Source organism: Dama dama, chromosome 12, assembly GCF_033118175.1.
Source record: "Dama dama isolate Ldn47 chromosome 12, ASM3311817v1, whole genome shotgun sequence".
NCBI lineage: Eukaryota > Metazoa > Chordata > Mammalia > Artiodactyla > Cervidae > Dama > Dama dama.
The window spans coordinates 94507034-94530637 of NC_083692.1; the positions used below are offsets into that span (position 1 = coordinate 94507034).

General features: G+C 43.1%; 1 non-coding gene across 1 annotated transcript; it reads right to left on the bottom strand.

Moving 5' to 3' along the window:
• Positions 1-19979: 19979 nt before the first annotated feature.
• On the bottom strand, positions 19980-20051 carry TRNAC-GCA (transfer RNA cysteine (anticodon GCA)). Its single transcript has one exon. It is a non-coding gene; the product is annotated as a tRNA-Cys (tRNA).
• Positions 20052-23604: the final 3553 nt, after the last annotated feature.

Consider the following 23604-nt stretch of genomic DNA (forward strand, 5'->3'; position numbering starts at 1 on the left):
GACATAGCAAGAAAATTCGCTAATAATATTTTAAGAAAAGTACACCTTAGAAAATTACCAAAATGAGTCAAAATATACATGTATTTTCCTGTAATTACTGTGCTGCAGGTGAAATGAGACAGGAGTGGGGTTCCTCAGAACAGGTTATACTATTTTTATGTCTACTGGGAAATCATGAAACTCATGTAAGAATTTCTTGGTGATCTTACGTTTCAATGTCAGCCTCAGTAACTGCATAAAGATATGGTAATCCAGGCTAGTATGAGACAGTTGGGAAGACTGAAGTATTTAAATATGTTTTTAAATGTCTATGTTCTACATGTGAGATGCCTTTTGCTTGTTTTAAAGTTTATATACTGCCTGCCAAGTGGCACCACTTCTGTCTCCCTTTCTTTTTCTCATGAACTCATTTATATTCTCTTTTTTCCCCTGCCTCCTTCAAATTACCCGTTTGTCCATGTGTGTGACTGTGACAAGCTTATCTCTTTGATCTCCAGGAGCCTCAGTTTTCTTCCTCTATAAAGGGAACACGTGGATGTGTCCTGGTTGCCTCACAGATTTGTGTGTGAGGGTATCACATGCAATTGTGTATGAAGTGGCTTGAAGATGGGGACAAATTATTGAAATATCAGCAAGTAGTCTTACTGTGAGAGATCCCAACCCCATTGTGATCATCTTTTCTGAAAAACCTTCCAAATATACAAAGAAGGCACAGTCTTCAAGGCAACTTCTGTAACAGTCCAGTTATGAAGAAACCCCTGTCCTGACATCTGGGGTCCTTTTTAAGCCAGTAGGATTAGGAAATTGGCACAGTGGCTTAAATCAGGAGTAGGGGTAGAAATAGTTTTCCTACCATCCAGGCTTAAAAACACAAAGCCCTGCTGAAATATTTTTTTTGCCTTTGGTCATCAGAATAATGTAAATGATGAGAAATAAATACTGACCTCCTGGTCCAATGTCTTGTCTCCTGGTGAGAAATGATCCTGTTCTTTGTTTAGTGGGAAGTTTTTCAGATGTTAGTCACTTTAACGCCATATTCATGTGAAACATGGCGCCGTGAAGAGGTGACTGTGCCTTGTCCCCTTGGACACACTTCTCAGGATTCTGTTCCTGACAGTTTGCCTGTCGTTTCGGGGAGCTTGTCAGATCATTTTCTCTTGCCTTGGGAATCCCACAGATTCCTGCATGCCTTCAAACCTCCTTCAGACCTGATTCTCCCCTGAAATTTTTTAGTATGGTTCTCTCTAGTCTGGAGAATGTTTGGCAATCTGTGTTTTATAATAATTCTTTGCATAGTATTTATTGACACTAGATTCTATGTTATTTGATGATGAGACCATTACCTTGGAGTTTGTAAATTATATCAGATAATATTAATAGTGAAAGAGCCACACAAATATGTCTATATTATATGAATAATCTACTGTAATTTAAAGACCAGTGTTGCTGCTATTCTTAATGTTTAGGTTATTTTAATTGAAATATATGTAATGTTTAAATTTAGGGAATTAAATTTGAAGATTTCTCTTGCCTCCCAGAATGTGAATATTATGCATAAGTATATATATTTTTGACATGTTGTGGAGAAAACAAAATGACAATCTTTTCATGAGAATGTAAAGTGAATGATGATGGAATGAGTTTTGATTTTTGTTAACATTTTTATCAACGTGTCTCAAAATCTCCAACTTTTTTTCCCACATTTCTTGAAAGACATGTTCCCATTATATGAGTTTTAAATAGATTGGTGTTTCATTTTTGTATTACGCTGTTACTAGATGTTAATTCTCTAGTACTGTTAAATAAAATGTGCCTCCAAAACCAAGCCCTTGGAATCTCTGATGTTTCCTTTTTCTGGTTGTACTGGTTCCCCACACTCTTTCAGTTGATGACACTTGCCCACTATTTGAAGAGCAGTTAATTTCACTTCAGAGTCAAAATTAAAAAATCAGTGTGTGTATTATACACGGAATATAGGCGCACAAACTTGAATTTAATTTGGCAAAGTCTCAAAGAATGTTCCAGAATTTCTCTTAATTCTCCTTCAGGTTAGTTTCTCCTCTCAGATTAACTGTGTAGAGAAATATTCTTGCTTGCTTGCTTACTTTATGGAAGTTTGTTCTTAATAGAGTAGGTTGAGCTTTTCCTCTTTCATTCCTCAGTCCCTGGAAAAGCAACCCTTCCTCTCTGCACCAGGATGCCTGCCCTGGCTGTGAGCCCCTTGGGTATGAGGAGGCTGCACCAGGGTCCTCAGACTCGATGGCTGGGGGATTCTGGATGAGTTTCTTTCTGTCCTGGGTAACACCATCTTTGCAGCTCTACTAAACTGAGGAGCATTTGGCATCACTGTTGCCCCCACTCCACACCTGCTCTGAAGATCCTCCTGGCCAGTTAGTTTTCTTCTAGCACCCTTTCTAAAGCTGCAACAGTCACCATCCTTCCTAACTAACAAGGAGTATGCATGTCACACTCACAAATCACAATCCATCTTGAGGAATAAGGCTAATTTAGGAAAAGTCAATATAAAAAAACTAACATCTACTTTAACCTAAGGTTAATTCTAGGTCTTACCAAGCTGGACAACTATGCAAATCCACAGTAATCCCATGGAAGAATTTGCACCGCTTTAGGTAGTGGCAGGGTAGGGTGGGTATACAGCATGGCATTGACAACCCATTAGGCTTGATTTCCAGATTCACTTCAGTTCAGTTCAGTCACTCAGTCGTATCCGACTCTGCGACCCCATGGACTGCAGCACACCAGGCCTCCCTGTTCATCACCAACTCCCAGAGTTTACTCAAACTCATTCATGTCCACTGAGTCAGGGATGCCATCCAACCATCTCATCCTCTGTTGTCCCCTTCTTCTGTCTTCAGTCTTCCCCAGCATCAGGGTCTTTCCCAAGGAGTCAGTTCTTCGCATCAGGTGGCTAAAGCATTGGAGTTTCAACTTCAGCATCAGTCCTTCCAATGAATATTCAGGACTGATTTCCTTTCAGATGGACTGCTTGGATCTCTTTGCAGTCCAAGGGACTCTCAAGAGTCTTCTCCAACACCACAGCTCAAAAGCATCAATTCTTTGGTGCTCAGCTTTCTTTATAGTCCAACTCTCACATCCATACATGACCACTGGAAAAACCATAGCCTTGACTAGATGGACCTTCATTGGTAAAGTACTGTCTCTGGTTTTTAATATGCTGTCTAGATTGGTCATAACTTTTCTTCCAAGGAGCAAGTGTCTTTTAGTTTCATGGCTACAATAACCATCTGCAGTGATTTTGGAGCCCCCCAAAAATGAAGTCTGTCACTGTTTTTGTTTCCCCATCTATTTGCCGTGAAGTGATGGGACCAGATGCCATGATCTTATTTTCTGAGTGTTGAGTTTTAAGCCAACTTTTTCACCCTCCTCTTTCACTTTCATCAAGAGGCTCTTTAGTTCTTCGCTTTCAGCTTTAAGGGTGGTGTCATCTGCATATCTGAGGTTATTGATATTTCTCCCAGCAATCTTGATTCTGGCTTGTGCTTCTTCCAGCCCAGTGTTTCTCCTGATGTACTCTGCATATAAGTTAAATAAGCAGGGTGACAATATACAGCCTTGATGTACTCCTTTCCTGATTTGGAACCAGTCTGTTGTTCCATGTCCAGTTCTAACTGTTGCTTCTTGACCTGCATACAGATTTCGCAGAAGGCAGGACAGGTGGTCTGGTATTCCCATCTCTTTCAGAATTTTCTACAGTTTGTTGTGATCCACAAAGTCAAAGGCTTTGGTGTAGTCAATAAAGCAGAAGTAGATGTTTTCCGGAACTCTCTTGCTTTTTCGATGATCCAGTGGATGTTGGCAATTTGATCTCTGGTTCCTCTGCCTTTTCTAAATCCAGCTTGAACATCTGGAAGTACACAGTCCACATACTGTTGAAGCCTAGCTTGGAGAATTTTGAGCATTACTTTGCTAGGGTGTGAGATGAGTGCAGTTGTGTGGTAGTTTGAGCATTCTTTGTCATTGCGTTTCTTTGGGATTGGACTTTTCCAGTCCTGTGGCCACTGCTGAGTTTTCCAAATTTGCTGGCATATTGAGTGCAGCATCTTCACAGCATCATCTTTTAGGATTTGAAATAGCTTAACCTGAATCCCATCACCTCCACCAGCTTTGTTCGTAGTGATGCTTCCTAAGGCCCATTTGACTTCGCATTCCAGGATGTCTGGCTCTAGGTGAGTGATCACACCATCGTGATTATCTGGGTTGTGAAGATCTTTTTTGTACAGTTCTGTGTATTCTTGCCACCTCTTAATATCTTCTGCTTCTGTTAGGTCCATACCATTTCTGTCCTTTATTGTGCCCATCTTTGCATGAAATGTTCCCTTGTTATCTCTAATTTTCTTGAAGAGATCGCTAGTCTTTCCTGTACTATTGTTTTCCTCTATTTCTTTGCACTGATCACTGAGGAAGGCTTTCTTATCTCTCCCTGCTATTCTTTGGAACTCTGCATTCAAATGGGTGTATCTTTCCTTTTCTCCTTTGCCTTTCACTTCTCTTCATAGGTATTTGAAAAGAAGCCATTTGATTCCCAGATTAGCAATTTCATATTTTAAAAATCCCATTTGGTGCCTACCAATCTGTATCTAAACTAGGACAACTGGCTTCTAGTTTCATGAAACTGATTATGAGGAAACCTGGCACAAGAAAGTAGATGACTGCAAATTTATTCCTACTACTGGGAAAAAATTCCTATGATGATGCATAGTAAACAGCTTGAGCTTTGTTTCACAGACAGATGATCAGTGCACCCATGAGGATGCATAAAAGCCCCAGAAAGACTATTCACCTGCCCTCAAGTATGGCGTTCATGTAGGGTCCTTCCTGGGAGCAGCTTGGACCAAGTCACGCAGAGGAAAAATAGCTGGGAAAGAATCTGAGAAAAAAATCATAATCAATGACCTGGGTAAATTTATTTCATCTTTTTTGTTGTTAATGTTGCTCTTTTCTATAGAGCAGTAAGGGAAATTTAAACAGAAATCATTTGTTTCATAATCCTAACATCCTGACAAAACCATCATAGTTGTCTCGAATGCCCTTGTAATCTTACCATTTGCATATACCTCCTCTTCCCACTGCCAGTATGCTTTCAGTCACTTCCCATGTTGCTGCTTAATCTTTATGGCTATCTAATGGCCATACCATAATTTCCTCAGTTCTTCCTTGATTGTAGGACAATTGGATTGTACACTGCTTTTTTCCTTCTGTCGTAAATAATGGTGTTATAAACAGTTTTACACATAAATCTTCTCGTTTCCTGAGTCACTTCCTTATTTCTGAGAGAGGAGTGACAATCCTGAAGACAATGGATTTTAAAGATTTATTGTTGTACATGTATGTTGCAAATCGCCCTCTCAAGAAATTGTATAGGACATCTAGTTGGTATGTATCAACTACAGCCTCAACCTATGGGAAATACATTTTATTTATTTATTCCAATAAAAGGCTAGTCTGATTCTCAAAGGTAAGCAAAGACTTTGGCCTAAAGCAAGGATGCAACCAGTCTTCTACCAAATCAAAGAAGGCATTTGCTGTATGATTAGTGAAAGCCCTTTCAGAGTACTAGTATTCTCAAGGTTTACATTTTGATGACTGACTCCATTCCAGCAAGGATCTGAAGGCTACTAGCTCCTTCCAGTATCCATTCTCGCTGGCTTCTGTGATTTAATTCTGGGCAACTATTAATTCCCAGCCTTTTGTTAACCAAAATTTCAGAAACAGAGACCAGACTGAGATAAGCAGACATTTATTGTGGAGTTGTTAGGACTGCAGCCAGGGAGACAGAGATTCAAGAAGCAAGGGCTTATGTTGCCCTGGACTGCAAATGGGGGAGGATTATAAAGGCAAAACCCTACAAAGTTAAATAAATTGTCATGAATTAGGATTGAAGCTGGCAAGAAGTTGAGTGTTTGTTAAGCAAGAATTAGTTAGGGTCTGAGATGATTACGTAGTTGCAAAGAGGGAGGGAACTTTGTAACTATAAGTTTGCAGCTAGCAGCTGCTGGAGATATTGTTTTAAAAATGGGTGGCTGTGTCCTTGAGTTTGGTATAATTCAGAGATGATTCAAGTTCTCAGTGATTTGGGAAAGTGTCTGAAATTATATCCACAGTGGCCACTCAGTTCCACTTTGGATGCCTGAACCATAGATACTCTTTTTTTGGTCTTTAAATGATCTTAAATATATAGTCACTTTTGATCAATGGTGGCAAAGGAGAAAAAGCAGAAGTCATTGCATGGGGCATGAGGGTGCACTTGAAAGGTGGCTGACTTGGCTTGCTTTCCTTCTGCCTCCCTTACTTTTTCTTTCTGTCTGGAATGTGTTTGTAAAAGCTGGAACTCTAGCAGCCATTTTAAAACCATGAGGATATAAGTTATAATCAAAGACAATGAAAATATGACACTTGAACCAGCCAATACTACCTACCTGCAGTATTTTTTTATGGGAGGAAAAAAAGTGTATTTAAACTACTGTTATTTTAGTTCTCCATTACTAACAGCAGAACAACATGAGCCCTAACTTATACAATGTTTTTCTAGGACAATGCTTTTCAAACTTTGCCCTAGAAGGCTTGTTAAAACACAGATCTCTCCTCCTTGCCTGAACTTTTCATTAAATGGGGTAGATGAGGGGAGAGAATTTGCACCTCTAACAAATTCCCAGATGAGGCTGTTCCAGACCACACTTTGAGAACTACTATTAGGGTATCTTTCCCCAAAATTACTTCTTCAATGTTGTAAACATTAGGCCAAATGCATTTAGAAAACACCAGTAAACATACATGGCAATAAACATACATACCTTCAGACCCTAAAACACTGTGGTCAAAAGTCCAGAAATGTTTTATATGCTTTGCCTTATATGCTTTCTTTACACCATTGAAGAAATAGCTATCTGTTATTATCTGAATAATGACTACAGTTGATACACACTTCCATATCTACATGTCCTCCTAAAGTTATTTTCAACCACATTGCTACCTTATTTGGAACTATTTTATAAAAGGTATAAAAATAAATGAATTTACCCTGAAGTTTTGGTGGTAAAGTCTCAAGCTGAGACCTATGTGTTAATCCTGTTAAACAAAGGTATTCGCTGGTGAGGCAGACTCTACCCAGAAGGAATTTTTCATGAACATTTTAATGTGACAGTCCTGAAAAATTACTGAAAGAGTGAAACAGCCCTATCATTCTAACTCTTCACTAGTTCAAGTCATTACAGGAATACCAATACAAAATAGATACAGAGTTACGTGCCCACTCATAAATGTTTTCAAGTTTTTACTTCAACCCTGAGTGGATACTGAAAAAAAAAAGGGGGGTGGGGGGAATGAAGAAAACTCAGCAAAATGTATGTGCCTAAGGGAAATTGCTTCCTATTTTTAGAGTTTTTTCATTACTTTGTTTTAAATTGCAACAAGGAATAGGTAAGTTGTACCATTACTTAATTTAGTCTTAATGGCTACTAATTATTTTTTTATTCAAGATTATTATTAATCAGTTTTACAGGTAGTTTTTCTCACTGTTGTTGAGAAGACCATCTGTGCAGGAAAAAGGGAATCCATCATGGGAAGAGGTGAAAGGGATCCCAAGGGTGATGCTGAATGGACATCCCAGGATGAGAGCTGGGTACTAATGGGGGTGGCAACCAGTAGAGACTGGAAGAGGTCAGAAAGCTTTAGAGATTTCTTCAGGGTGATGAACACATAGCATATGTAATAAATCTGAGTGTATTTGTGGTGGTTTAGTCGATAAGTCATGTCCGATGCTTGCGACCTCATGGACTGTAGCCTGCCAGGCTCCCTTCTCCATGGGATTCTCCAAGCAAGACTACTGGAGTGGGTTGCCATTTCCTTCTCCAGGGGATCTTCCCATCCCAGGGATCAAACCTGAGTCTCCTGCATTGCAGGCAGATTCTTTACCGACTGAGCTATGAGGGGAGCATTTATTTAGAGGCAAATTAGATCATCAGAGAATTGAGGACTGAATGAAAGTCTACGAGGAATAAATTATTATTTAAGGAGAACAAAGAGTAGTACAGTTATGGCTTAACTGGATACTGTTTTCATAGTCATAATCATATAATCTTAATCATGTAATATTTAAATGCTGATCTAATCAACAGGATGGTGATATAATTTATTGGGAACTTGGGGAGATTAAAAAGATTGAACCTGTGGGGTGGGGAGTGTAGGTGTATGTGAGAGATGTCAAAATCATCTCCCATGGTGGTAATCAATGATAATGCCTAAGACTGAAACATCATGTGTAGGAGTATAAGGATGTTATTCAGATATGTGAAAGTAAAGCAAAAGAACCAGTTGAGAGAGCTGAAACTAGTTTCCTCTGAAGAAGGGAAATGGAGGAAGAGATGAAAACTGCTAATTTTTTTTTTTTTCAACAAGCCTTGCAAGAAGCTCCATAAACCTTAAAATAAAACCTGGGGGTGGGGGGAACAGACACTGGAAAGGAAAAAGACGTGATCTGTGATCACAGGCTGATTGTAATCTAACAGCTAGTGCAAATAACAAGAAACCTTATAAGTGCAGCTGCTGCTTGTGTCTGCTCAGCCCTTGTCCCTCCCCTCATTGCTCCCAAGTCTTCAGAAAACCACCCTCCTCGCTACAGAGGTGGTCAGGTGACCCAGGGTGGTGGGCCAATTATAGATCCTCCCAGCCACAGTGACTGGCCTAAGAAGTGGGCACATGACTGAAATAAGCCAATCAGCTCTCCTGGGGCTTTTCAAATTCCTGCCCAGGGGCGAGAACCTCTTGTTCTCTGATCATAAAACCAAGGATATACTTGTAAGGGCAGCTCTCTACCTCACTATCTGGACAAGTTCCTTCTAGCCAACAAAATTAATGTGCTAAAACAAACAGAGAAGAAATAGAGAAGGACAAAGAGGGTCCTCAAAGTATTCAGGGAGTAAATCCAATCTTCCTCCAGACCAGCTCTACGCTGCCCGTTGGTCAGTTAAATCCCTCCTTTTGTTGAAGCAAGATTGAATTGCTTTTCTTTTCATTGTAGTCATACATACACAGTCAAAAATCATCAAACAAAACTTTGAAATAATGGTATTACAGAAAGTTGCAAACAAACACAAAAGTAGAAAGAGGAGCATAATTTCCACATTCCATCACCCAGCTTCACAACTATTAATATTTTGACTATCTTGTTTTATCTGTCTATCCCTCTACCCTTTTTGTTTCTTAGAAATATTTTAAAAGAAAATCCCAGACTTTCGACTCAGCCCCTACAATCTACCTGTGCTTTATGCACTGGTCCTGGTGAAAAGTAAGGTGCCAGACAAAGGCCAGTTTTGTTCATATTTAAGCTATATGGTCAAATATTGGCAACATTATATGGCTTGATCTAATACCTCAACATGAATTTAAACTGAAAGCATTAGCTGCTCAGTCCTGTCCAACTCTTTGGGACCCCATGGACTGTAACCCGCCAGGCTCCTCCGTCCATGGGATTTTCCAGGCAAGAATACTGGAGCGTGTAGCCATTCCCTTCTCCAGGGGATCTTCCCAACCCAGGGATTGAACCCTGGTCTCCTGCATTGTAGGTGGATTCTTTACAATCTGAGCCACCAGGGAAACCCTATATGAATCTAATCCAACCTCTAAGAATTTTTTTTTTTTTGATGTATGCTATTATCACACCTAACAAAATTAAGATTAATCCTTTAATATCTAACACCAAGTCCATTTTCAAATATTCCCACTTGTGTCAAATATGTCTCTGTATCCACCATTTGTTCAAACAGAATCTGAATAAGGTCTCCACAGTGATTTGGTTAAAATATCATTTTAAGTGTTCTCACTCTCATTTAGCACTCTTGAAGGAACCTAGAAAGGTGACATGAGATGGTGGGCAATCCTCAGAAGTCAGGGGAATCCGGTCCCAACTGCTTGTTTATATTATTTAATATGCCCACATGTTACATTAAATAATACACCATGTATATGTATGTGCATGTGGATGTGTACCTTTGCCAGGCATGGTGCTCTTTGCTTCACATCCATTCTGCGTTTACCCTTATGAAGGGGTTACCAGTATTGTCCATGTTTTGTGAATGAGGAAGCTCCCCCAAGGAGGTCCGCGGACTCGCCCAACATCATCAGTTAGTAAGTAGCAGAGATGAGGATGGAATTCAGGCCTTGTGGCTCCAAAGTCCAAGCTCTTAGCCCCTCCCCCCATCTGTGCCTATTATGCCCAGTCCTGCTGAGCAATAAAGTGCCAAACACATGCCTTGTTATTTTATTTCACAAAGTGCTGAGATCTTGTAGGGAAGAAGGAAACGAGAGCTGATGGAAGTAAGCAGGGTTGAAGGACTGCATCCATGTGGCTCAGGGGAGTCAGGATGTGAGATGGTCTGTTGCATTTCTTAAGTCACCCACCCCCAGGCATTCCTTTTTGAGTCCTCCAGCCTCACTGCCATGCTCCTCACCAACCCCCTACCACCGAAATGGATGACCTCTAGTCTTCCTTCCCTCACCTCCTTACCCCAGTGGTCATTCCTCTTTAACTCCTGATTTATTTTCTTTTTTGCTCAAGTCTCTTTAGCCTCCTTCCAACCCCAGCCTCCAAGCTAACCTCAGCTCTTCAACTGTAACATATTCAATTAGAGTGATTTGACTCTGGTGGGCCCAGAAATTAGTGAACCCAGCATTGGTGTTTCAGATTAAAGGGCCCAAGCACCTCCCTCGGCTGGAAGATCTAATTCTGTCCATTTCAAATATATTAGCCTTGGGGAATTACAGCAGGCACACCATCTATCCCGGCTGCTTTGGACTTCTCCATTGCTCTGATATGGTCAGTAGGATGCCTAGTTCACATGGCACTTCCCATGGGGCTGGCTGCTTCATAAGGACAACTGGAAGTGGAGGTGTAGGAGGATTACCTCATCATTTCTTCTCAAACTTTGATATGAATGCAAATCCCACCAGGATCTTGTTAAAATGCAAATTCTGATTCAGTAGCTCTAGGGTGGGGCTTCCCAGGTGGCTCAGTGGTAAAAATTCCGCCTGCCAGCGCAGGAGATGCAGGAGATGTGGGTTCAATCCCTGGGTTGGGAAGATCCCTTGGAGGAGGGCATGGCAACTCACTCCAGTGTTCTTCCCTGGAGAATCCCATGGACAGAGGAGCCTGGTGGGCTGTGAAGAGTCGGACATGCCTCAGCCAATGAGCACACATACACGCAGGTCGAGGGTAGCTCCCAAGATGCTGCCTTTCTAACAAGCTAACAGGCGATGCCAGACTGCTGGTCTGTGGGCCACTCTGAGTAACAAGAATCTAGGTCACTGGTTCTCAACACCAATTGCATGTTAGAGCCACCTAAAGTAAAAGTGTTAGTCACTCAGTTGTGTCCTACTCTTTGCTACACCGTGGACTACTTGTCCACGGAATTCTCCAGACAAGAATACTGGAGTGGGCTGCAATTCCCTTCTCCAGGGGAACTTCCCAACCCAGGGATCAAACCTAACTCCCCTAACCTCCTAGAAGCACGTTAGAGCCACCTAATGTGCTTCTAATTAGGGGGGGGCGGAAACCTAGGTGCTCCCCAGCTGATTCTAATGAATAGTCAGAGTTGAAAAACACTACTTCGGAGACTGAAGCAGCAGCAGATGTTGGGTGGTCGGTTGGATGCATCCCTGGTCGGATAGAAGAAGTGCGGTGGTTGCAGGATGGTGGGGCTCCTGGCTTTCAAGCCTCTTCATTGCTGGTGAAGAGGCTCTCTCTCTTCAGTTCCCCTTACCAATCCATCCACTTCTCAAATCCTCATCTCAAAAAGAGAAAAGTTGACCTGAAAATCAACACCTCTTCCTAGATCCCTCAGAAAACTGAGGTCACAAGGCAGCCATCACCCTGAAAACTGGAGGCACAAGAAAATACAGAGAATCACAATCTACCAGAAGCACAAGTCCAGAGCTGGAGCCAGTAGCGGTGGGAACATTGCAAACGTAAGTGACAAGTTCAGAGTGGGCTAATTTGAGGGTTGAAAATTCCAAAGGCAGTGGGGGGGGGGGAGGGGGGGGATAGGGGTGCTTATAGGGGAGGATGTCTATGCTTTTGTTTATTTCCTGAAGCATCATCAGATTCTCAAGGTGAAGACTGGAGAATCCTCCCCTCATACTTCCAGCAAGTAGAAGGGAAAAGATGGTGTGGCTTCTAGGAAATAAGTCTTTCTGAAAAAGATGCTGGAATTAGGAACCAACCTTAAAATCAGGCAGGCAGGGTTGTTACTGTACTTTGTCATATGGCCACACCTACCTTCTGAGAAGGGCTGGGAAATACACAACCACGCTCAATTTGCAAGGGAGGCTAGGAAATGTAATCTTTCTTCCGGGGAGCATGTGCTCAGCTAAAGGAGTGTTCTGTTACTATGGAAGAAGCAGAGATAAGGTGTGAACAGGCAGCAACTATAGGTCCCTGGCATCGTTGTGAAACAGGAGGGAAGCAGGTAGGACACGATGTTTAAAAGAATGACAAAGGCTGGTTACATGGGTAACCACTGATGGGTTGTCACATGCTAAATGCTGAGGATTGAGGGTAAAACTGGCTCCCTCTCCCCAGGGAGCTTATAGTCTAGGGGGAAATGCATGTGTGCATACAACTGAAACCGTACAACCCAGAGCAGGACTTGAACCCACTGTCTGAATTGAGATGACACATCTGGTCTCAGGACTTAGTGAAGTTCAAGTTCTGTATGTCTCATCATAGAAGAAATACAGTGAGAAGCGTAGTGATAAGTAAGAAGTGGATTTATTTAGAGAGGCACCTGTATTAGTTTCCCGTGGCTGCCGTGATGAATTACCACCCACTTGGAGGCTAAAGCAACAGAAATCCATTTCCTTCCAGTTCTGAATCCTTCCAGAAGTCAGAAATCAAGGTGTCAGCAGGTGTCATGGTGTTAACAGGTGTCGCTGCCTTCTGCGTCTTTAAGAGAGCATCTGTTCCATTCCTCTGTCTTAGTTTCTAACGGTATCGGGCAATCCCTGATGTTCCCTGACATCACCCCAGTCTCTGCCTCCACCTTCATATTCCTTCCCCCAGAGCTTCTCCTCTCAATTCTCTCCTTTCTCATAAAAGGACACCAGTTACTGGCTTTAGGGCTCACCCTAAACCCAGGATGATAGCATCTCAAGATCCTTAACTGTGATCGCATCTACAAAAACCCTTTTCCCAAATAAGGTCAAAATTCCCAGGTAAGGGGGATTGAGACTTGGCCCACCTCTTTGGAGCCACTGTTCAGCCCCAGCCATGTGTGTGAGGCGGCCTGGAGATGATCCCCACCCGCCAGGTATTTGAGCTGCTCGCAGACACTCACATTTCCCTGGCTCAGACCCTAAACATTGTGGGGCAGAAATAAGTCATGATCACCATGTCTTGTTTGAAATCCTGAGTATTTTTTTATACTCAGAACTTTTGAGTATAATAACATGGTATTCTATGTCATACAGTTTGGAATGGGTTATCAGAGAGTAATCAGTTCAGTTCAGTCGCTCAGTCGTATCCGACTCTTTGCGACCCCATGAATCGCAGCACACCAGGCCTCCCTGTCCATCACCAACTCCCAGACTTTACTCAAACTCATGCCCACCCAGTCAGTGATGCCATCCAGCCATCTCATCCTCTGTCATCCCCTTCTCCTGCCCCCAATCCCTCCCAGCATCAGGTTCTTTTCCAACGAGTCAACTCTTCAAATCAGGTGGCCAAAGTATTGGAGTTTCAGCTTCAACATCAGTCCTTCCAATGAACACCCAGGACAGATCTCCTTTAGGGTGGACTGGTTGGATCTCCTTGCAGTCCAAGGGACTCTCAAGAGTCTTCTCCAACACCATAGTTCAAAAGCATCAATTCTTCGGCGCTCAGCTTTCTTTATAGTCCAACTCTCACATCCATACATGACCACTGGAAAAACCATAGCCTTGACCAGATGGACCTTTGTTGGCAAAGTAATGTCTCTGCTTTTTAATATGCTAATTAGGTTGGTCCTAACTTTCCTTCCAAGGAGTAAGCATCTTTGAATTTCATGGCTGCAATCACCATCTGCAGTGATTTTGGAGCCCCCAAAAATAAAGTCAGCCACTGTTTCCACTGTCTCCCCATCTATTTCCCATGAGGTGATGGGACCAGATGCCATGATCTTAGTTTTCTGAATGTTGAGCTTTAAGCCAACTTTTTCACTCTCCTCTTTCAGTTTCATCAAGAGGCTTTTTAGTTCCTCTTCACTTTCTGCCATAAGGGTGGTGTCATCTGCATATCTGAGGTTATTGATATTTCTCCCAGCAATCTTGATTCTAGCTTGTGCTTCTTCCAGCCCAGCATTTCTCCTGATGTACTCTGCATAGAAGCTAAATAAGCAGGGTGACAATATACAGCCCTGACGTACTCCTTTCCCTATTTGGAACCAGTCTGTTGGTCCATGTCCAGTTCTAACTGTTGCTTCCTGACCTGCATACAGGTTTCTCAAGAGGCAGGTCAAGTGGTCTGGTATTCCCATCTCCTTCAGAATTTTCCATAGTTTATTGTGATCCACACAGTCAAAGGCTTTGGCGTAGTCAATAAAACAGAAATAGATGTTTTTCTAGAACTCTCTTGCTTTTTCGACAATCCAGCAGATATTGGCAATTTGATCTCTGGTTCCTCTGCTTCTTCTAAAACCAGCTTGAACATCTGGAAGTTTTCAGTTCACGTATTGCTGAAGCCTGGCTTGGAGAATTTTGAGCATTACCTTACTAGTGTGTGAGATGAGTGCAATTGTGTGGTAGTTTGAGCATTCTTTGGGACTGCCTTTCTTAGGGATTGGGATGGAAACTGACCTTTTCCAGTCCTGTGGCCACTGCTGAGTTTTCCAAATTTGCTGGCATATTGAGTATAGCACTTTCACAGCATCATCTTTCAGGATTTGAAATAGCTCAACTGGAATTCCATCACATCCACTAGCTTTGTTCGTAGTGATGCCTTCTAAGGCCCACTTGACTTCACATTCCAGGATGTCTGGCTCTAGGTGAGTGATCACACCATTGTGATTATCTGGGTCATGAAGATCTTTTTTGTACAGTTCTTCTGTGTATTCTTGCCACCTCTTCTTAATATCTTCTGCTTCGGTTAGGTCCATACCATTTCTGTCCTTTATTGAGCCCATTTTTGCATGAAATGTTCCCTTGATATCTCTAATTTTTTTGAAGAGATCTCTAGTCTTTCCCATTCTGTTGTTTTCCTCTATTTCTTTGCATTGATTGCTGAGGAAGGCTTTCTTATCTCTCTTGGCTATTCTTTGGAACTTTTTTTTTTCCTTTGGAACTTTGCATTCGAATGGGAATATCTTTCCTTTTTTTCCTTTGCTTTTTCCTTCTCTTCATTTCACAGCTATTTGTAAGCCTTCCTCAGACAACCATTTTGCCTTTTTGCATTTCTTTTCCATGGGGATGGTCTTGATCCCTGTCTCCTCTACAATGTCACAAACCTCCATCCATAGTACATCAGGCTCTTTGTCTATCAGATCTAGTCCTTTAAATCTATTTCTCACTTCCACTGTATAGTCATAAGGGATTTGATTTAGGTCACACTTGAATGGTCTAGTGGTTATTCCTACTTTCTTCAGTTTAAGTCTGAATTTGGCAATAAGGAGTTATGATCTGAGCCACAGTCAGCTCCCGGTCTAATTTTTGCTGACTGTATAGAGAGTAATAGATAACTAGAAATTCCTATTCACCTTTTTTAAGCCCCAGATTAAATAACATTTCTTCGGAGTCCTCCTTGGATACCACCTCCAAGTCTAAGTTACATTCCCCTCTTTTTCTTTCTGGCACATATCACAGTTTATAGTTGCATATGTAGTTATTCATTTTTTGTTTTTAAATGTCTTGCCCACTAGACCTAAGTTGCATGAAGCCAGAGACCATGTTTGTTTCATTCAACACTACATCCTCTGTATGTACCCAGCGCACAGTAAGTGCCCCATTAATATTTGCCAAATGAATGATATTCTGAGCTTTCTGTGACTGAACCTATAACTGATGTTTCTTTGTCATATGAACTCAGGCAGCTCTGCAAAGACATTGTTTATTTAGTCTTTTTGCTTTCAGCAGATTGAATAAGCCAGAATGCAGCAAATGGGAAGCAAAATGTTTATTTCCAAGGTTTAGACAATGACAAGGTTCTTATTCTTTCAGTTCTTTGTATTTGAATAATTGCTGTGGTTTTTAATTGCGGAGAAAACAAATGAACAAAATGAACAAAAGCCAGAGCTGGTCAGACAGCCAGGCTGTGAGAGACATCTTTAATTTTTTAAGAAGCATCTTTAAGTTCACAAAATGAACCTTTAAATTGTCCTAATATGAGTGTGAATCTCATGATACATTCTTCCATGAAATGAAAGCTTAATGACAAATGAGAAAGAACAGGCTCTTGCTGGCATCTTTGTCATCATCGGTCTTGTTCTAGAAAGTCCCTGGCTACAAGTTCTGCTGTTACTTGTCTTGGAAGAGAAACAAAATAGGACTTGGAACAGGGAAAAAAATAGGAAAAGCAAAACCTGCTAAATGATACCAAGAATGGTCAGATAAAACTTGTAACCGGCTGTACGAATGAGCTGAGAGATAGAGTCTAAAATAAGTCCAGAGGCAGTAGGGATCTTCAGAGCTGAGCACAAGCTGTCAGTGCTCATCTTTGTTACTTTCACTGGTGACCGGAAGGATTCCTGACTCTCCCGGAGATGCATCCAGCTTTCCCACTGTAGGAATTTAAACATGATCTGATTATGCTGTCATGACCCTACGTGATTGTGTTCTGTGTTTCCGTAGATCCTTTTTGAAAATTTGTGTGCTTATTTTATTTTTGGCTGCTCTGGTCTTTGTCACTATGGATGGGCTTTCTCTAGCTGTGGTGAGTGGGGGCTGCGCTCCCGTTGTGGTGTGCGGGCTTCTCGTGTTGTGGAGCACGGGCGCTGGGGCACGCGGGCTTCAGCCGCTGTGGCTCACAGAACTGCTTCACGGCTTGTGGGTCTTCCTGGACCAGGGATCGAATCTGTGTCCCTTGCTTCGGCAGATACATGCTTAACCACTGGACCACCAGGGAAGCCCTTCTGAGATTCTTCGCCTGTTTGGCATCCATTCATCACTGCACCAAACTAAAGCTCAAAGTTGTTTACACGCTGTGATCCAGAGCCCACACTGAACCACTTCCTAGTCTAATCCTCACACACCGAGCCAGTATTTCCGTGGCCCTAAATCACTCCAGGGCCAGTGACCAAACAGGTAGGGACCGCCTCTATAGCCAAAGCCCAGCTACATTATTCAAACTAGCCACTACTCCGCTGTTTCTTCTGCCTGGTCCTGCCTTTTCTGTGGAAGCCCCATCCAAGGCTCTGGTGGTGAGGCTCTCCCCTCACTCCCCTCCTGCCCCCACCTCATTCTTCCCTGAGTGGCCCTGCGTGGTGTGGAGTGCCCCATCCCCCAGCAAGTTCAGGCAATGAAGTCTTCCGTCAATGGCATCGCTGTTTCCACGTCATCACTTTGTCACCTTCGTGAACTCAGATCCCGTGAGTTCAGCTGAGACTGATCAGTCCTTGGGGACTTTGCAGTTGCTGTTTCCTCTGCCAGGAGCCCTCATCCTCTTGTATCCACATGGTTTCTCTGTCACTGCAGTGAAGTCTCTGCTCTGACCTCACCATATCCAAGCAAGGCCTCCCTGAGCACCCATCTAACTAGCATGCTGACCCCTCCCAACTCTAGATGTCTGTTCTTTTGTCCAGCTTTATTTCTCTTAATAGCTCTCATCACCATCTGACTCAGATGTGTTTATTTTGTGTGTTCTTTCACTCTGCACTGCCTAGAACCACAATCCCACTACAGAAGGGCACAGATTTTTTGTTAACAGCAATGTTTCCACCACTTAGAACAATGCCTGGCACACAGTGGGTGTAAAATATTTCCTAAAGGATGAACTTTTATTTTTTCCAGAGCCCCTGGCCTATTAATGAGTACATGAATGGCCAAAATCCCCTTCAAATTTATAACTCTCGTTGGACCTGGCGATCTGTTGAGAAGCCAGAGCTCTGGATCAATAAAACATGAATTTCTAAAAGGGAGTATAAGTGGTTCAGAATCATATCAATGGGTAATCCCAGGATAAAATCCCAGACAAGCAGATTTGTGGAATCAAACCTGGGGATTAGGACAAGTGAGCAGTTACTTTTCCAGAATTATCCAGCCCTCTGCCTTTTCTCTGAGAATGTGCCTGGCCTTGGGTTTTGGGCTCTGTGACTGTGAGGAGGTGAGGGAAATCCTTTCCTTTATCACATAGGAATAGCATCATGCCCTCACAGGAGGCCAAAGCAGGGTCTAGGAAGCATCTTAGCGGGGGCTGGCCAGACACCCCTTAGTGTGTGCTGGGCGCTCGCCTTACAGACGGAGCCTAGAACACTGTACAAGCAGCTCACCAGCTGTTCACCCCAGCTCAACCCTAGTTCACACCTAATATTGGCAGCCTCTTCTCCCGGGGAGCACAAACACTGCAAACACATCTCAGAGGGCGCTTCTAATGATATGTCTCAAAAGGATCTTTATGCCATATCACAGGGGGCTTCTCAGATGGTGCAGTGGTTAAGAATCCACCTGCCAATGCAGGAGATGCAAGGGACGCAAGTTTGACCCCTGGGTCAGGAAGATTCCCTGCAGTAGGAAATGGCAACCCACTCAAGTATTCTTGCCAGAATTATTCTATGGACACAGGAGCCTGGTGAGCTATGGTCCATGAGGTCACAAAGAGTTAGACACTACTAAGTGACTGGGCATGCACGCCATATCACAGGCTGTTTATAATGATGTCTCAGAAAGATGTTTATGCGATGTAGATAAAGGAAAAAAAAGCCTAGCAACAATGGTGATGAAAACTACAGAGGCTTAAAAGAAGGGAGGGAAGGGAGAAGAAAGGAAGAAGGAGGGAGGGAGGAAGGTGGAAGGAGGAGGGGAGGGAGAGAGGGCAGGAGGAAGCAAGGAACTTCCCCTCTGAAAGACGGGAGAACTCACGTTCTGCTGTCCCATCGCCTCTGTGGGAAAAATCCCCCAGATAATTTTGAGGCAGGCTAATCTACTATTGACCTTACGATGATTCCTTAATCTAACCCAGGTGCTGTCATTTAGAACTAAAATTGGATCACTGTTTCTCTGTTTTTGCTGTTTAGTTGCAAAGTCGTATCTGACTCTTTGGTGACCCCATGGATGGTAGCCAGCCTGACTCCTCTGTCCCTTGGGATTTCTCAGGCAAGGATACTGGAGTGGGTTGCCATTTCCTTCTCCAGAGTTTAAAGACACTCTGAGATTATTGGAATGAAGAAAGTTAGAGAAAGGAGAAATCCGAGAAGAAGAATCTGTGAGTCTCTCAGCCTGTTAGGGGACAGAGCTCCGGCAGGCAGGCCAGCTGTCATCAGCATGGATTCAGGTAAAATTCTGTTGGGCCACAGCCACTGCCATGCCATTTACATGCCATCTGTGGCTGCTCTGTAACCCTCGAGTTGACTGGTTGCAGTGGAGATGGTCTGCAGAGCTGAAAACATTGACTACGTGACCCTTCATAGAAAAGTTTGCTGAACTTAGCTATTAAAGGAGCAGAGTGACTTACCAGGCTGTTGTGGTCTGACTGATACATTTCTGAGGACTGTATAACACCCTTCACTTTGACTTCCTCTTTGTCAAGCAATCTTCTGAATGTTATTAGACTTCCAGAGTATGTTTTCCTATTAAAGAGGAATTCTTGTAGCAGACTTGCTACAAGAATTCCCAAGCATCCTGAAAAGTGGAAATGAAAGTGAAGTCGCTCAGTCGTGTCCCACTCTTTGGGACCCCATGGACTGTAGCCTACCAGGCTCCTCCGTCCATGGGATTTTCCAGGCAAGACTACTGGAGTGGGCTGCCATTTCCTTCTCCAAGGGATCTTCCCAACCCAGGAATCGAACCTGGGTCTCCTGCATTGCAGGCAGATGCTTTACCATCTGAGCCACCAGGGAAGCCCCCAAGCATCCTGGACAGTTGTTATTTTTAACTGTAAACTACTAAACTGGCCTTCTGCCACAGTCTCTTAGAAACTCAAACAGTAAGCCAGTTTGCAGGGGGTTTAGCAACCCTAGCCCTATTAGGTTCAGACATGACAGGCAGGAAGACTGAACTCTGGGCCTGAGCTGACCCCTTGGAGTGCAAGCCTCATGCTCTGATCTCACACACCAATCACACTCACATCCCTTAGGGTACCAGAGAAGAATTTATGCCAGTAACGGGCTTGGTATTTGTGAATTTTGATTTCTAGGCCTCTTAACATGTTCATTTTTCTGTATTGAAGTCATACATGGATAAAATTTTAAAAATCAAATAGAAAAGCAGGATTAAAACAAAAATAACAATCATCTCCCCAAGGTCCTCTTGATCTTCAGTTCCCACTACCCAGAACCACTACTTTCAAATCTTCTCATTGTATTTCTTCATATTTGCCTTCATAATTCTAAATAACATGCTAAATCATGCTCTTTGCAGGACAGTCATATCAAGGAAATAACAAGATCTCCTCTCCTTCTCCCCCCTTTTTGAACAATCCCTCGGAGCTGTCCTTCTCCATGGCCTGCACTGACTTGTCTCTGGGCTGCAGCACAGCTGTAACCCTGAGCTCCCCTCCAGCATTGTTTGGGGGCTCCCTGCAGTCTCTGTTTGAGATCCCCGTCTTCTAGACCCTGAAGAAACTAGCTAACCACATGTAAGCTGTCTTCTGTAGCCTGCTCTCCTTTGGACCTAAAATAACAGAGGTCTGCCTTTCAGCTATCTGAGGGTCATTGTGTTGTGCCATGCCATCAAAAGAATCTTTAAACTTATAAAACAACCCATCTATAGGCTGTCTGTAAGAAACCTACTTACAATATAAAAACAAATAGGTTAAAAGTAAATAGCAAAGTAGGCCATATAATTACTAACCCTGAGAAAGCTGGAGTGGCTGTATTGGATCATATTCAAATAAAATTATGTCCTTCAAACAAAGAATATCATCACGAACAAAAAGATATTTCAGAGTGATAAAGGGAACACTTTGTCAAGAAAACATAACAATTTCAAATGTGTAGGCCCACAATAACACAGCTTCCAAACACATGAAACAAAAACTTTTGGAACTTCAAGGAGTAGACAAAGTTAAAATTATTGTTGAAGAGTTTAATACTTCTTTCTCAATAATGAACAGATGAGTAGATAGAAAATGAATCAGCATATAGACAATTTTGTAGTACTCTCAACTGATTTGACCTCGTTGACATTTATGGAGCATTCCACCCAACAGCAGAGTACACATTCTTTTCAAATGAACATAGAATATTCAAGTAGAACATATTCTGGGCATTAAAACAAGTCGCACTGAATTTAAAAGGGTCAAAATGACACAAGGCATATTCTCTGCTCAATAGAATTAAAGTTAAAATCAGTAACAGAAGGATATGTGACCACAAAACCCAAATACTTGAAAATCAGGCAGCGTATTTCTAAATTAGAGGTCAAAGAAGAAATCACAAGAGAACCTGGAAATATTTTGAACAGAATGAAAATGAAATCCAGGGGAGGAGCCAAGATGGCAGAGGAGTAGGACGGGGAGACCACTTTCTCCCCTACAAATTCATCGAAAGAACAATTGAACGCTGAGCAAACTTCACAAAACAAGTTCTGATCGCTAGCAGAGGACATCAGGCGCCCAGAAAAGCAGCCCGTCATCTTCAAAAGGAGGTAGGACAAAATATAAAAGATAAAAAGAGAGACAAAAGAGCCAGGGACAGAGACCCATCCCAGGAAGGGAGTCGTAATAGAGGAAGTTTCCAAACACCAGGAAACCCTCGCACTGGCGGGTCTGGGGGAAGTTTTCCAATCTCGGAGGGCAACCTAACTGGGAGGAAAAATAAATAAAACCCACAGATTACATGCCTAAAAGCAACTCCCAGCAGAAAAGTACCCCAGACGCCCGCATCCGCCACCAGCAAGTGGGGGCGGAACGGAGAGGAGCGGGCGGCATTGCTTAGGGCAAGGACCGGGCCTGAGTGCCCTGAGGGCAAAGGAGGGAGCTAACGTGAGATAGCAACTTAAACTGTGGGATAGCAAGAGAGAGAGAGAAAATTAACCGCCAGAACACACTGCGGGCTGTTCGCAGAACAAAGGGACTGAGCAAGTCCAGAGAAGAGCTAGCCGGCGGTGGACCGGCCCATCCCCCGCCGGAGGCAGGAGGCAGGGGGGAGGGGAAAGGGGCAAAATCGGCCCCAGAGAGGCACCCCTACCACACTGCAAACAGGCCTCCAGTTTCTAACCAAAGCCTTCCTGAGATTCTGCGTGGCTAGAGACCAGCTCCCCAGAATAGACACAAGGCGCACGCACCCGACTGGCGCGCGCGCAGAATCTGAGGCTGGGACCGCGGAGGGGAGAAGGCGTACCGCACCAGGGAGAGTGCGCCCTCAAGCTTTGGGCTGCCTGAGCTGCTCGGGCCGGGGACGGCACAAAACGCAGGCCCAACTGAGTCTGTATTTTTGTGGAATACCTGAAAACTGGAACCGCACGCCACTCAAGGCCCGCTCCCTATAGAGCAGCCTGGAGCCTGAGCAGTGCAGACGGGGAGAGCACACCCCGTGAGCGGGGGCAAACCCAGTGTGGCCAGAACACTGTGAGGGCTCCCCACACAGGCCAGTGAGATTTGTCTGCATCGTCCCTCCCTCCCCGCAGCACGACTGAACAAGCGAACCTCAACAAGAGGCCACCTCCGCCCGCCTGTGTCAGGGTGGAAATTAGACACTGAAGAGACCAGCAAGCAGAAGCCACATAAACAAAGGGAACCGCTTCAGAAGGGACCAGTGCAACAGATTAAAATCCCTGTAGGTAACACCGACTACACCAGAAGGGGCCTGTAGATATCAAGAAGTGTAAGCTGGAACGAGGAGCTATCTGAAACTGAGCCGAACCCACACTGACCGCAACAGCTCCAGAGAAATTCCTAGATATATTTTTACAACTTTTTTCTTTTCTTTTTTTAAAAAAATTTTTCTCTTTTATTTTCTTTTAAAATTCCCTATTACTCCACTATTACTCCTTAACTTTCATTTTCATATATTTTTACTATTTTTTAATTAAAATTTTTTTCTTTTTTAAATTTTTTTCTCTTATTTTATTTTAAAGTCCTCTATTACTCCTTAATTTTCATTTTCATTTCACTATAACCTTGAAAAAAAAAAAGACCCTATTTTTATTTTATTTTTTATTTTTTATTTTTTTATTAGTTGGAGGCTAATTACTTCACAACATTGCAATGGGTTTTGTCATACACTGATATGAATCAGCCATAGATTTACACATATTCCCCATCCCGATCCCCCCTCCCACCTCCCTCTCCACCCGATTCCTCTGGATCTTCCCAGTGCACGAGACAAGGTGCTCAGGGCTGGTGCACTGGGAAGACCCAGAGGGATGGGGTGGGGAGGGAGGCGGGAGGGGGGATCAGGATGGGGAACACATGTAAATCCATGGCTGATTCATGTCAATGTATGGCAAAAA